Raw genomic sequence first — 16,862 nt, 5'->3', positions numbered from 1 at the left:
TTTAAGTTGATTATGTGTAAATGGATTAGGTTTGGAATTGATCTAATGGTATGATTAGGGTTAAGGTAAATTAACTCTAGTTAATCGTTGGATTTATGTTAGCTTCTTGAGGATGTGATTTAACTAATTTATTTATATGTAATTAGCTAAATCTGGATATCATGTATTACAGGACTTTGACGCGAGACGAGTATCTCGACGTCGGATTTGGACCGATTGGACCTTTCTATTGGAGGCGGATACTTTGACTTTATGTCATTTGATATGCATAGTAATGTTTTTAACAAATAGCAATGATTGTGTTTCTTATTTGTTTCGGTTGATCACTACCCGATCTGTTATATGCTTGTTTGTTTATTTGTTATGCACATCATGTTAGTATTTACCTAATTATACATGCTTATAGAGGTAGTGACACAACCATGTTATTTATTATGTTCAAGACCTAGGGTTTTTAATACCTTATCTGATCTGTGTACCTTTGATTTGGTTTATTATCCTATGGTACACATTTTATATTTATATATGAATATTGCTATGCTGTTCAGGATATTGCCATGTTTAGTGTCATGCATCATCTCGCATGATTGCATGCTGTGCGATAGTCTGCTCCATTATTGTCAAGCACATCGCCAGTTACATGTATCTGCACACACCACCACTCATAGGTTAGTAGTATATCAGACAGGTGTGTGACAGTTCTGCTTCGTTGGTCTGGTGACTCAGCGTGGTAGTCGACAGACAGTTCTGCTCTGTTTGGCTCCGCTGGTTTAGTGTAGCAGCGTGGTAGCCGGCAGGCGGTTGGACTTTGTTTGGCTCCGCTAGGACGCTCATGGGTAGTGTACTGCAGCGTGGCAGCACGCCGGGATCCCTCCCCGTCATCGTGTACCGGGAGATGAGAGCATTGAGCTCCGCCACTTATGATTTGGGGTAGGAGGATAGGTGTACTCCGACAGCATCCCATCCACTCGGTCACTTATAAGGAGCAGTGATGGCAGAGTGCACGGTTGTCACAACCCTACCCACTCGGTCTCACCATTGTGTGTGAGATGGTTGACTGACGTCAGGGGTGACCATGACATTTGCATCATATGCATGATGCATTTATTGCTTGTGTTTGCTGTATTTGCTTCCTGCATTTATATGGATGCATATGATTGACATGCATACAGGATTTATGACACTCTCGGTCTGACGACCCTGTTATACTTATACCCTGGTCTTGGTTAGTACAGTTTTCTCCTGCTTATTTCAGTTGCATTTATCCTTCTTCTATCAGGATACTGTACGCATGATTAGTGTTGGTTGTTATTTTCTTCATTATGCATATCAGTTATTACCCGCTGAGTGTTGGACTCACACCCTCCTCCGTTGCTGTTTTCAGGTTGATGCTGTCCGGAGAGTTCCAGTCGCTAGTCCCCTGCAGTCCACAAGGACGTGTGTCGATCTTGTGGTTTTCTTTATTAGACTATGTTTAGACTTATTCTGTTTTGATACTTTGCATCTTGTATGGATTTTTACTTGTCGATGGATTTTTATTCGATATGATGCTCTACATGTCTGCCTAGACGGCAGAAGAGGTGAGTTGATTTTATCGTCGGATTTGAGCTTTATGGGTGTAGTGGAGTAGGACATCAGTTTTGTGCTTTATGAGTGTAGTTGAGTAGGGTTGTTTTTGAGTCTTCTTATCACTGCTCTAGATTGTTCACTATTAAACTGCGTGGATGTCTGTGTGATGTATTTTTATTATTGTTATTGTTCTGGCCGTGTTGGCCGATGTATATGTGGCCCGGGGGCAATGTATAAAGTTTCAGATTGTCATCCGTACAGGAGAGATGCTGCCGAAATTTCTTCTGGCAGGGACTCTCCCGGGGCGTGACAAGTAATTTCTATAGACGCGTCAATCAAAGATCTAGAGTTCAAGACTCAGTTGCGGTGTATTATTAGAAATTTTTCTCATTAATCAATCAGATATCTAGAGTTTGAGACTCAGCTGCGGTGTATTATTAGAAATCTTTTTCATTAATCAGTCAAGGATCTAGAGTTCTAGATTTAACTGCGGTGTATTATTAAGAATTTTTTTCATTAATAATCAATTAGGAATTTAGAGTCTCTTTAGTTCTACATCTTAGAAAGGACAATGCTGTGAGTAGAGAAGCTTTTATAAATACCTTAGGACGGTAATGTTAAAAAGTATACATTTCTCGGCTTTTTGGCTAAGATCAAGTAGGATATATTAAATTAATTTTTTATAAGGGTGAGTCCGTTACAGTAGCTTGCTGCTGAAATTCTCGAGCGTCTCCCTTGCATTGCACTATTGTATGGGTTTGGCGTACCTTTACCCAATTTATAAGCGGCCTTTTGGCTAGGATTAAGCTTAGTATTTGTTCTTATAAAATTTATGTGTATTCATGTATTATATTACACACGCTATGCGTGTGCACGATCGCTAGCGTTACCTTTGCATTATACAATTGCATGGGTCTGATGCACCCTTATCCAATTTATGAGCAGTCTTTTGGCTAAGATTAAGTGTAGTATTTGTTCTTATACAATTTACGTGTATTCATGTATTATTACACACGCAACACGTGTGCACGATCGCTAGTGTTATTAAAATTTCAAAAACTCTCCCATGCCCCCTCCCTCTAGAACTGCGGCCATGATCTTTGGGCTTGAGCGTAGCCTTCGCGGATGTGATGGTCCTGTGCATAGCCTCTGTGGACGCGGTGGCCCTGCTCACCGCCTTCTTGAAGATCACGACCTCGTGCACAACCTCCGTGAAGGTCACGGGGCTCGCGTGCCGCCTTCACGAAGGCCACGGACTTATGCGATGTCTCCACTGAGGTCGTGGGGGTTCACAGACCACCTCTGTGGAGGTCACAAGCCTCGCGCACCACCTCCGCGGAGACCTAGGGCTTCGTGCAATGCTTCCACTGCCTTGTGCTAGGCATGTTGGTATCGGTCTGCAGAGGGAACGAAATTCGCCAATTTCAATTGGCTCGACATGAGATTTTAATCCATGATCTTAATAGGAACAAGTAAAAGGTTTCATATGATAAACTATTTAACCATTTTTGTTCTTATTTGTTATTAAAGATGATACATCATGTTTATATCACATCTTTAAAGCTATATATTTCACCTTTTCTTTTTAACAAATTATCTTTTATGCTACAAGCGTAAGGCATATGAAATCATGCTAAAGTTTTTATGTATTTCATAATAAACATAAAACAAAATTACAAAATTATTAAATATTAACTAAAATATTTGGATTTTTCTATATTCATTTTTTCTTAATGTCTTAATTCTATTACTATTTATATTTCAATGTGTTCTCTCGTATTACAAATGCCATCTGCAGCCAGCAAGTAGCATTTGCAGCTTTTAACATTGACTGTGATTTTCAGCTAGCAGGTTGTTTGTATCACATAGCCTATTTAGCGGTCAAAAAAGGTTATTCTGATGTGATAATGAAGATTAAATATATCCTTTCATTCTTTTGAGTACAAAAGTAACGAAAGTAAACAGCAAGCCACACTATCTAGTTAAGCTTGCCTATGTTTAAAAATTATGTATCACTACCTCAAGCTAGGTCAAGAGTAAACAATGAATTAACAGCATATAGTGGAAACTCATTTCTTTTATTTTGACAGGTGGAAACCTTGGCATATGATTGAAAATGCATATGGCATTAATCATTTTGTTACCTGAGTTTGTTGATAGTTTTCTAGCATTCGGCGGTACTGATGTCGTGCTTCAGGGCTTTCTATCACAGATATGACTTTTGAGAGAGCTTCATCTAGAGCTTTATTGACCTTTTGTTTGCGGAACACCTTGTTTATGTCATCGTCTTCCTCTTCATCAATAGATTTTGGTTCAGCATGATACCCTCACAATCCAACTCCTCTCTTATACCAACGTAACATGACCTTCTCTAGGATACCAACACTCCATATAAAGTCTTTGTATTTCTTCCTTGCTAGGTGAGCTCTTACATGGGCCTGACAGGAATAAGACGAAAGATTGAAATGTAAAACAAGTATATTTTTTTTTAAGAACCCAATTGCCGAGTACTACCTTTCTAAAAAAAAAAAAAATTTGTTTACACGAATATGTTTTCACAAAGACTTAAGTAGCTATCAGATGTCCTCTCTGGTCTAATCTTCCAAGCTGAAGAATTTTGCATTTCAGTCTAATTTTTCATGCAAATCAGGTGTACTTTTTCTTGTGACTTGGCATCTTACTCTTGGGACTTGGAACTTGGCATCAGTAGACAAATTAGGTATGTTAATGAACAAGAATTCAGCACAGGTGTATATTATATCACTATTCTTACGTATTTGTGAAAATTGAACAGTATGAATATTGTGTTAGTATATGGAATTTGCCTAGAGAAGGGCTAGAAGAAGATCCCAAGTATAAGATTATGGAGTATAATGCACGAGTTACATTATGTCATGCCTCATGTTGCACTATACAATCTCAATTTACAAATATCTATTTTCATAATTAACATCCTCCACTGTAGTCTAATCTATATGAAATCTTTTTTGAAGATTGAACCTAGCTGAAATATTTTCTCTTAAAATAATCCTAAATGATTGACTCTTTCAAAACAAAATTAATTCCTTCAAATGCTTGGCATTTGCATTATGTTGTCAGTTATCTATATTTACATATTTTTCAATAAACAAAATACCAAGTGATGTCATGGTTTAACACACCTGTTCACTGTCTATCTGAATTTAGCCTTTAATCAATAGGATGGATGGATGAATAGACGGCCACATATTGTTTAATTCATCTTTAAGTTTGCTTTGCATCCAACTTTTCGTTTAATCTTCAATTATTCACAAGAACATACCTAACATGTATTATTGTAAGAAAGTGTGGACTTGTAAACTAGCCTTGTATTGATTCAAGTGTGGGGAATTGGTGTTCTCAGGGCATGCCATTTATTGATATTTTTTTTAAGGGAAAAGGAAGGTTAATAGACTACTCTGTATATTAAAACAAGATATGTACACCATTAGTATTTACAAATGAGGCTATGTAAAACAAAATGAGCTAACCCTTCTAAAGGTTAGAAATCATTATGAGCAAGATGAAAAGCCTATCAACAGTCAGATGGAAAGCTCGTCAATGAAAATCAAGGAATGTTCTATGAATTGAGTACATCAACATTCAATTCTAAGTCCTTATCTCTTTTTGGAACAAAAGGTGATATAGCTCATCCCAAGCCACGGAGGACATTTTTCCCTAGCGTAGCGACCCTTTGCATGGGGGAGGTCAAGTTCTTATCTCTTTTTGTTTGTTACTAGAAGTGTTAAATTTTTTTTTCAAACGATATTATGCTAATTGGTAAGTTTTTTACTTAAAGTAAACTCAACCTTTAATCGTGAAGATAAGCTTTAGAAACTAACAATACTAAACTAAAGTAAAATAAGGGAATGGCTACCCACAACTAAGAGTCCTTAATATGATAAAGATTGAGTTGGAAAAAGAGAAAAGCACTACCCTTAGGTTACAACAAAAAAAAATTGTATTGTCATGATACAATCAACCAACTTTGAGTATCAGATGGAATATAACACACAAAAAAATAATAAAATAAAAGGTACCAAAGATGAGAGGTGCTGAGATAAATCTGTAGAGACAAAAACTATACACGAGCATTTAGGTATAACCCTGATACCTAATGAAATTTGGTTCCACAACTAGATAATTACCATGATTACTAATAATCAGTCACAACTGAAGAAACAATATAAAGGGAAAATTGTACCTTAGAAATTGTAAGTGAAAGTTAACATTAGATAATTAAAAGCCATCTAGATGATGAAAGAATTTATAGCAATATATACTTTTATAAGGGAAATAATTGACCTAGCAAAACCCAAGTTGTTACGGTTGGAAAAATTGACAGAGTTTTCATCCCTAGATAGTCCTTCTACCTTAATGGATTTACTATTTGCATTTTATATTCACATCCATAAGATTTGTGTATTTACAATTAAATCCTAAAAAGAAAAAAATTTATATCGTGTATCTATTGCTATTTAGACTACCAATAAATGCTCGAGTTAGGCGTTATGAAACTATGACAAATATACATATCAAACGAGGAAGAACAAAAAGAACTTGGTTAGTAATATAAAATAAGATAAAATTTATTTAAATATGCATCTGGGGGAGATCGAGCTTCAAGAAATAGTAAATGGTCTTATCAATACACAAATGTATAACTCCCTATAAATTTTAATTGCGCTTATATCCATCACGGTAGGAATTGGGTTCAAGATTTCCCCAACCCCTTTTCATCAATGGACTCCTGACATATACGAAAGAGTGCAGTTCGTTCGACAAATTCCTACCTCTATATCTATTTCTGAGATGTTTGGATTGATGATATAATAAGTGATAAAGTCCAATGACGTAGAAGGATCCATATAGTCTATCCCACATAGTGGAATAAGACTTAGTTGTTGTTGTATCCATTGTCAAATCAAAAATAAAAATAATGTTTGTAATTGGATTCTCATCACTCCCATTAAGATAATTAAAAATATCCCAATTTATTACTAATAACTCATTACTCAATCATAACTTTCAAAGACTAAACAAATCTACTTACTAAGCATAGGAACTAACAAAAGATTGATCTCCTTGAATTACACTATTCCTCGTACAAAGTTATGATCAATCTTAATATATTTTGTCTACTCACGAAAGATAAAATGAGTCTGACATCTTGATTACATTAATATTTCTAGGTGCATTATCCAACTCAGTCATTAACTATTTAATCCAAATAAGTTCACATGTAAAAAGAGTATACCTTTGTACCAAGCCACTTTACTTGATCTAGCTATAATGATTTGGTTCTTGTTCTTACAGGATATGAGGCTTCTTTAAAGAACACAATATCTTGATATGGATTCTATCCTCTCTTTTTTTTTTTCTTCTTTTTCTTTCTTTTTTTTTTTACATTTGAGGCAAATGAAACTCTACCTACAAATATAAGAACATAAAAAAAAATAGCTGAGATGAGTAGAGAGACTAATCAAGGACAGGATATTATTGTTGATGGAGAAATTAAACTTAGTTAATAAGTATAAATGGATTTGAATTTTGTCAGACTAACTAAATCAAGAAAAAAAAACTCAATGTGGACACTTACTATTGGACATAATTATGGATCTAGCAACTTTGTGAATTATTGTTTTTTGATTGATCACCCTTCTATGCCTTCACTCTTAAAAATTCAAGTTACTGGAAAGATATAAAAATCGTCTGGTCCACAGAGCAGACCAAATATTGCAGATTATAAAAGCCAAGGGCAACCAAGAGCACATTAATGTATGTCTTTGAACAAGGTAAGATTTTGTTTATTCATAACTCTCTTAACCTTTTTGCCAATTGCTGCTTTTGAAGGTTAAAAATTGAAGTTCTTGTCTTTTCTAGAATTCTTTTGTTGTACTTCTCTAGGAAACTTTATCATTGACAGATTAAGTACATTTTTGCTTTGATACCATGCTTATCCTATCTCTAGAGGCATTTTCAGATGCAAGCAATCTTTTGTACAGCTTGAAAATGATATACGGTCAGATGCTAATAATAAATTTGGAATTCCATTTGGGGATGGTGAAAGATAAGGGAATTTGCCTGCCAATATCTGAATGGATAGATGAAAAGTGGCACTAAACTATATATCTTGACCTAAATTTCTTATTGATAAGCTTTGAGAGGATTTGTTTGATTTTCCAGATAAATTAGATTGGAACAAGAACCTAATTAATTTGCAGCAACTCTGACTTCAACACTTTACAATCAAGAAAAGAGAATAACAAGAATATAATGATACTCATTTGACATGAATTTAAATTTTTTAATATTATTAAAGAAATTATCTAAGAACAGGTTCGAGCATCACATAGAAACCATGTGGATAAGAAATAACCTAGTGCTGATCTCACTGCCACCACCTAATATCATGAAACTTTATTTCTACAAAAGTTAAATGAATCTGCTTCTACTTCCTTCACATCTAATACATTCAAAAACACTCAGTTTTCTTCATAGACTGAAAAGTGAAAAAAAAATAAATAGATTAAGCAAGTCAAACCTCAAACATATATTAACAAGTGAGAGTGAAAAGCCTCAAGTACCTGAATCTTCACAACATTAGTTCTCAAATGTATGAACTCTTTTCGGATTTTCCAACATCGGTAGTTCTTCTGAATTGATACAGCTGCCATACGATATTTTTTTCATAAGCACCAAGAAAGGTTTTATGAAACCTTGATGCAACAGAAAATCCATGTGTATCTGTTGAATGTATATCAAATTTGTCTTGTAAGAGGGAAATACATTGTTGTTTCATTCTGAAAGAGTAGGCACGAAAAGAAACTTGTATGCGTGCTGCAGCTTGAGTAGCATTTCTTATAGCTGCTAAGGAATCTTTAATTGAAATTGATCCTCTGTCCCACCTTGAACATCGGCCTTTCCTCTCAGATATATTATCAACACCTCTATCAGCTTCCACAGAAGAGGACCCTTCCAAAGTCTTGGCTCTCTCAGTCGTAAGGGAAAAGAGATGACTAGTTAGTGCAGCTTCTGAAAGATACCCAGCAAGACCTTTGTGATCATTAGAATCAGCTAAAGATGCTGGTGTTTTTCCTTCTGAATCTTGTGCAGTGGGATTTGTTTGGGCTCCAGCAAAAGCAGCTGCAGCGAGAAGCATTGCAACCATATCTTCCCTGCAAAGTTTAATATTTCAAATGCTTGTAATAGTTTGGTAATTTGTAATTTAGGTTGGCATGCCCTTGTTTAGAATTTTTAATAATTAATGTAATACATAACTATTGCTAGGTGAGAACAAGTGTAATTATATTATCACCATCAGTTACCTGCCAAAGTGTGCAGCCCAATGGAGTGCAGTCCATCCATTTGAATCACGGTAATTTATGGATGTACCAGAGTTGAGATTAGGGTGCAAGGCCCACTGATACCCCAAGCCAGAGATCAAGTGTATGATGAATTTCTCTGTCTTGGACAACTGGAGACCACCATCAGCCTTCTGATGAGATAATAACCACTGCTGAAACTTGTCTTTCATAAGTTCCTGCAAAATTGCATCTGATATCAGCCCCGAAGGCTTTGACCCAGCTAGGATTGATTCAATGATTATTTGCAACTGATTTTTTGATCCTGTCAATGTCAACAAAGGATTCAGTTCTGGTTTGTTTTCAACATCTTCAGCATTTGATGTACTATTTTTGGATAACAGCATCTGCACTAAATTGGCAAGTAATGTGGGTTCCTCTTTGCTTTTAGCTGCAGCTACTTGTGATACTAAACTGGACTTTGTGTTTTCTAATTTTCCACGAAATTCAAATTCATATGCCTCACTGCAGGGTTTTGTGTTGCCAGATGTAATAAATAATTTGACTTTTCCTGGATCATGTTGTGGAGTCATGCAACAAAAAACACCATGCTGTACAATATCCAAAGAAACCTCTATGTATATCCAATGAAAGAAATTTCAGAAAAGTTATGCATATTAGCTTTGGCATATTTCCGGAAAAAGTTTCAAATGTTTTACCTCAAAATTGTTTTAACATTCCATAATAAGAATGGAACAGAAGAACAATCTGAAAGTATGATCCATAGCTCTAGTTGCCTAACATCCTAGTAGAAAACTATCTCAAAGTATAAATAATAAAAAAATGAGGCCCTAAGGTACATCTGTTATCCTCATTAAGTAATCACCCTATGTTTAAATCAAAGGGAATATATATTGTTGATCATTTATAGTGTTTTTTTGTTAATTCATTTCTTTAACTTGTTTATTCATTGTGTCATTTGGAGGAGTTACCAAGTTCTTAAACATTTTATACAACTAAAAGGATATTCTAGAATACAAAATGATGACAAAAAACCTTGTCATTTTAATTACACTTGTAAGTGTACTGTGGCCCAATGCACCTCGGTAAATTCTACTGGTGGATGATAAAACTAAAATTTCTCTTATCCCTTGATTGCATTAATTCTACTTTGCTGTAAGGGATGCACAATGTCTATTCGAAGAGGAGAGAAAGCAATGCCATTGCAATTGTGTTTCTTCTTCAATTTGCTCTAGATACATCTAAATTTCAACCAACCAAAAGTGATACCATTACTTCCATAACAAAAGAACAACCAATAGAGTAATAAAGTTTGTTTTTAAAGTAAATATTACAAATTAATGCAAATATTAATACGTTTCACGTCACAAATATCATTACATTGTTTGTTAAGAAAAAGACAAAGTGAAGTCTAAACCAATGTTTAAAATCTAAAATTATGTTGGTGTTTGAGTCTTTGACCAAAATGATAAAGTTTTCATATTATGTCATATAGTGTCAATATGTTTTTGATACTTATTTACTTTTAAATATAAATCTATACTAATTCTAAAAAAGTATTTCTATTAATAAAAAAAAGGGCAGCTCGATGCACGAAGCTCCCGCCATGCAGGGTCCCGAGGAAGGATCCATTGTACGCAGTCTTACCCTACTTTTTGCAAGAGGTTGTTTCCAGGATTCGAACCCGTGACATTTTAGTCACAAAGCAACAACTTTACCGTTGCACTAAGGCTCCCCTTCAAAAAAGTATTTCTATTAATATTTGAGAATAATAAGTTATAAATTATTGTAAGAATCTCAATCATCTTATTAATACCAAAAGAAATGTTGTGCATCTCAAGAGACTCATAGTACTAATGTTGATTTCTGTGCATGTCCATCAACAATGTCTTGATTCACCACTAAGAGTTGGACTTACATTGACATCATTGGAATTGGAATTGATACAAGCACAAGATAAAGATACACATATGTGCTTAATATCTAATATAATGGACCACCATATAATGTATCAAAGCTACAAAAAAGGCTAAGAGTGTGATAAACCTTAATCTAATCAAAATCCTAGCTAAACTCTTTTGTATATTTCAATAATCATGAGATTTATTTGTTTTGTCACCCTTAAATTAAGTTCATTGATACTAATTGTTGAAAGGTCTAGTGTCATGATCCTCATCCTATGTTGTATGTATGTAATCTTGCTTGCATGTCCAAGGCTCAAGTATCGGATTCAAGATAACATAAGTTTCACTACTAGTTGGTGCATCTCCACTATAGTCGCCTCTATCAATAGTTGCATTACAATCAATATTGTTATCATCATGTCAAACTTCTTGATGGATTGTAACATCATAAACTCATGTTTTACATTACTCATCAATTGCATAGAGTAGATTGTGATGAATCATCAATTTTCCCTTTCCTTTTAGCTAATTTCTATATAATAAATTTGGAAGATGTCTCTTTCTTCCTACTAGAGATTGTAGGAAATTTTGCATTCTCTTTATCTCTATGTTTGGTTGTGTTTAAGGTTAAGATGTTCAAAAATGTCTTAGTCAATCTCTAGTAGGAATGCAAATATAGAGATAAAGAGAATGCAAAAGTTCCTCAATCTCTAGTAGGAAGAAAGAGAAATCTTTCAAATTTATTATATAGAAACTTTCTAAAAAGGAAAGGGAAAATTGATAATTCGTCACAATCTGCTCTATGCAATTGATGAGTTAGAACATAATGTAAAACATGAAGTTATGATGCTACAATCCATTAAGAAGTTTGACATGATGATAACAATATTGATTGTAGTGCAACTATTGATGATACAATCTGTTCCAACTTTTGCATTCTCTTCCTTCAGGGGAGACAACCCACTTAGATTCCCCTCTAATCAAGCAACTGCTGCAAATATGGGATCTTATATTATCTGTCATTGGCTCCCCGGAGGCTGCTAGACAGTTGGTTTATTCAGGTTGGGGTTGGGAGGCATCCTAGTCCTAAGAAGCAATGGCCCCAAATAGTATGGAAGATATGCTTGCAGCCTAGTCATGTGGTTATCTTTTGGATTCTGACACAGAGGCATCTTCCCACTAGGGACAGACAGGATTACCTTGAGAATCGATAGTGACACAAGAGCATTTATTCTTTGGGTGCCCCCTATTGTTGAATTATGGAGGTCATGAGTTCGAATCTTGGAAACAACCTCTTGCAAAGAAGCATAAGGTTGCGTACAATATACCCTTTGTCGGGACTCCGCATAGGTCGTAGCTTTATACACCGGGTTGGCCTTTTTTTATGGATGGATAGAGAGAAAAAAATTAATAGAGGAAGGAAAAATAAATTAACAGACAAAAAAAGAATTACCTAAAAAAAATAAAAAATGGAAACAAGGGAAAAAAAGAAAAAGAAAAAAATAAATTTAAAAAATAACGATGGTTGCAAACCGCCACAATCCGCCGCAAGGTCGTGAATGCCTCCATGATCCACTGCGAGGTTCTAAGCTCAGTACCATGCTAGTCGATAGGAAAAACGATAAATTCCGTTCATGCCAACCAACTGCTCAAGATCTTATACCTTTATTTAATTTAGTAATGTCACTATCACCCCCTTTGTAACCTATGGATGTTAAATTGAAAATACAATGACCCTTCCAACCTTGTCAATCCACTCAGGAAGGCTATTGAATATTCCATTGCTATGAATACTAGAACATGTTATCAAATTGTTGCTACCAAACCACCACCATCCCTTTGTAACTCATAAAAACCAAATTGAAAGGTGAAAACCCTGAGAGCAGATCCTCTGGTCTGCTTTGTCCTGGTCCACTCTACAATTGCTGCCGGATTCTGGCTAGAATCAGATCGTAATTGATTGTGATCCCTCTCTGGGTTCACATTCCCATCCAGGTTGTAGTTTGGATCGGGGCAAGTGGTCGGAGGTGGCCCTCGGCTCAGCACTCGGTAGCCTGATCGCCCGTCCATAGATGACGGCTTGCGGGTGGCCTCCGGCCGCCTGCCCCGACTCAAAATACAACTTGAATAGGAATGTGAGCCCAGGAAGGAATCGCAGTCAATTACAGTCAGATTCCAGCTGAAATTCGGCCGCAATTGCTGAGCGGACCAGGAGAGGGCCAGGAAAAAGTGAACTAGAGGATCCGAACTCGAAACCCTCCAACATTGCAGATCCACATAGGTAACTTACTTGAATCCTTAGTGACCATTCTAATCCACATAGGTAGCTTACTTGAGTCCTTTGTGATCATTGATATCATTGGAACTGTTGCTAAACCAATATTATCGAACCACCTCCATAGCAGACGTCACTAGAATAGTTTCAATAATTCTTCTCCAATAGATGAGTATATCTTCTCCTCAATTCACATGCATTTATAGCCTTTCTAATCTCCACTTCCTCCCGCCCCCTTAACTTACAAAATCATTACAAACTTGATGGTTAAATTCAAAGAAGATTTATTTGGGTTCCATCTATATTGACTGCCATTAATAATTGCATTGTCTTATCCTTAGTACACTTACACTATTCTACCATGGATGGGGAGTATAGTGAATAAACCCTTTTCAACCCTATTCCATGCATCGAACTATTTAGTAGAGTAAGAATGTTTGCCTGTGCCACCCAACACGGCTTGAATTCCAATCTATTGTTCAAACTCATGCTTGTTTCATTCTAATGTGTCAATGTTTAATGCCATTTTGATTTTGCAGATGAATTTTAGGGATTTGTTTCAATTGCAGCCTATTATCAATCTTCATAAGTGTACAAGCCACATTAAATTGTTTTCTACTATCAATCACCAACTATTCCACTAAAATCTTGACATATATAAGTCATATAAAATTGTTTTAATGGGAAATTTAAGATATTAGCTGATAAAATTAAAAGGAAACCTAAAAACAACAATAGATTTTTTCTAATCAACCAATTTCTCTAGCCTTTCATCTGCCTAGTTTGATGTTGTGCTCCTCTTGCCTAGCCTTTTGCTTGTTGATTCCTCTTTTGAGTATAATAACCAACACACACTCCAACACTATAAATACTGCTTCTCTTGGAGCATAGAAAGACCATGAAGAATAAAAGTGGAGTGATATAGAGAAAGTAAATACATTAGCCTTTCCTTCATCTTACTCCTGATAAAATGACTAAAGGAAAAAAAAAACATATCTTCCTCATTTTCTAGCAAAAGAGTGGAGTTCCCAGCCATTGGTCGGCTTGAGCAGCCCATGGGGAAGCCATGAGTGCCAATGCACAAGCCATACCACCTAGCTTTGTCCAACTTATCCACGTCGCCATGGCTTTTCCACAAAAAGCAACATACTTCCGGATAGCATGTTTCTTTATCCTCTAAACTCTAAAGTATGGTGACATTGCAAGAAGTGTGCCAGTGTTGGACGTTAGGAAGCGTGAAGAGTGCTTGGACTGGGCTTAGAGAAATAAGGGAATAGAAGAGTGTAGGTGTTGAAGGGAGAGAAATCTAGTGCTGTTTATGCTTCCACAAGGAATGCACTTTGAAGTGGCTAGGGATGCACAAGTCCTAACCCTTGCGCTGCTTTTGGATGTAAGTAGGGATTGAAGAAGGTTAATGATAAGGGCAGAGAAGAGGATGACGGCAAAATTTACGTCACTATCATCACACATAAAGCAGTCACAGCGAACTGCCCTTGTCTTTGTTGAAATATGAACGGGCATCGAAGAGATGTGGATGGCGAGGTGAGCTAGAATTGAAAAAAATTCCTACAATTTGTGCCAAAAATCAGAACAGAATATATTGATGATATCTAAACCAACCCTCAAAGTTCAAACTACTCTAATATCTATTTACACATTGAAATTTTTATAAAATATTAAGGTAGGCAAAGTTTTACTTACAAAAAAAAAAAAAAAAAATCCGCTATTTTAACAACCCTCCTAGTGTCGGTTTTATGGATATGGAGGGAGGTACATGTATGTAGACAGGCCATATACGTATGGTGATGTAAACCCGGTCGTCAGTTCCTGAGAATCGACCCTTGATCATTATGCCAAAAATATCATGCGCTCACTGTCTAGGCTACGCCCTAGGGGCACCAAAGTTTAACTAAAAACTTAATGTCAGGAAACTATTTTCAGCTCCTAGCATACATGTACAGCAATATGGAGTTTCAGGAACTCAAAGGTGAAAAGAAGTGGCATGAGCAAGATTGTTTACGTTTGTAGTTTCAGAAGAAAAAGACCATTGTGGAGAAACTTCATGTATAGTAAACAGGCATACTAGTGGAACTGTCAAACTAGAATATGTTTGGAGAGGTCCTTCAAACTGACTCGGATAAGACCATATATCAGAAAGGCAAACACTATCTCTGACTGTAAGCGAAGATATATCTGTCCCTAGTATTGGACCACAATTTGCTAGTCCAAACTATCATTTGCTTCCGAGGTAAAGCATTTGCTGATAAGGTGATTCATCTGGACAACCCCAAGCATCTGGAGCTCAATGGAATGCAAATAAATACATCATGATCATAACTACAGCTTGTTCAAGGAAAAAAAAATGCCAAAAAGTAGTTTAGAAATGTCACATTTCAGCCTACTTTTAATCAAAGTTACAATGACTGGAAACTTTTAAGTCATAATTCTAAAGGTTGGTTGAGAGACAATTTATCCATCTTCTACCAATTCTCTCTTGTTACAAGTTACTCTGCATTCACCTTGTTTTCACAAATGATCAAAGGAGTTCTCTGTCAAGGATGAGAACATGCAACAACAGAAGAAACTACTGTTTTCTCTTGCTGTTAATGTTGTTGAGATTGGGAGAATCCATTAAGGCAACAATTACTCCTGGTAGCCTATGTTTATGGTTCGTCAATGAAAATTACATTCTAAACCTTGTAATAGATCGTATGAACAAATAGGTTCCGTGCAGTCCTCAAGCCCAACTAAAGAGATTAGGAAACTCAAATTATTATAGATATACTCAATTTGGCCATTTAAAAATTAGCAATTAGCTAAAAGTCATTGACAATTTACTAAGATTCTACCTTTTCCCAGATGAAGTTACAGTTGATCTTTATGTTTTGTCCAAAGCCTATGTGCATGAGAACTTAGTTGTAACGATACAACTTTATCAACTGTTGAGGAGCATGCCGGGGGCTAAGACAGTATGTACACTTATTCTTCCAATCAAAATACCTCGCTAAAAAATACAGCAAACTAATGCGGAGCTATGTTTGTGGCTTACCCAAATAGCCTCAATGTGATTCATAATCTCAGTGACCTGATATAGAAAATTATTTTTTGGAGCATTCTTCAATAAAACTAAATTTTTGAATCTCAAAAAATTGACTGACAATGCATAGTGTGAAAAATATATTTGGTTTTGTATCAATGAGATAATTCTATTTTTTAGCCAATCCTCTATACCTTCCTTGGTCATTTAATGATTCCCTTGTCCTACTATATATTATATACAAATTCATGGGATATTAACTAGCTTAGCTCCCAACATAATAGTCTCCTTCACAAATCATGACCAAAGACATCCAACGAGAAGTGGCTATCTTAACAATGGCCATAATGGCCAAGCCACAACCAAAGTAGGAGGCTCATTGTGCATGTGCCACAGGGAGTATTTGAAGATGACATCAAATGATGAGGAAAGTAAAGACTAGGAGCATTTTGAAAAAACAAAAGACCTTTGGTGAGGGGATGAATATATCATAAAGGACAATTAGATGCTTCAATTCTCAAGTAAATTTGATAAAAATAATGATATTTTCTTGGCCTTGAAAATTTTATTTTCATGTAAACTAATTTCCTTAGGATCATCAAGCTAAGGTGGTATGAAAAAGAAAGAAATCAATTACTATCCTATTCATCTAGATTAGATGGGATGTATACCTGAATTGTTCAACCAGCTATCCTTTTGGAATCTTCTTTCAGATGATCATTAGACCCTTGTTT

The 16,862-nt window shown here is 35.7% G+C and overlaps 2 pseudogenes; one reads left to right on the top strand and one right to left on the bottom strand.

Annotated features, from left to right (window-relative positions):
• Positions 1-14,475, bottom strand: part of LOC122047393 — a 28,806-nt pseudogene extending 14,331 nt beyond the window's left edge.
• On the top strand, positions 2,196-2,341 carry LOC122049734 (annotated as a pseudogene).
• Positions 14,476-16,862: the final 2,387 nt, after the last annotated feature.

This window comes from Zingiber officinale, chromosome 2B (genome assembly GCF_018446385.1).
Source record: "Zingiber officinale cultivar Zhangliang chromosome 2B, Zo_v1.1, whole genome shotgun sequence".
In the NCBI taxonomy this organism is placed as follows: domain Eukaryota; kingdom Viridiplantae; phylum Streptophyta; class Magnoliopsida; order Zingiberales; family Zingiberaceae; genus Zingiber; species Zingiber officinale.
The sequence above is the reverse complement of the archived record's forward strand: the minus strand, read 5'-3'. Positions and strand labels throughout refer to the sequence as shown.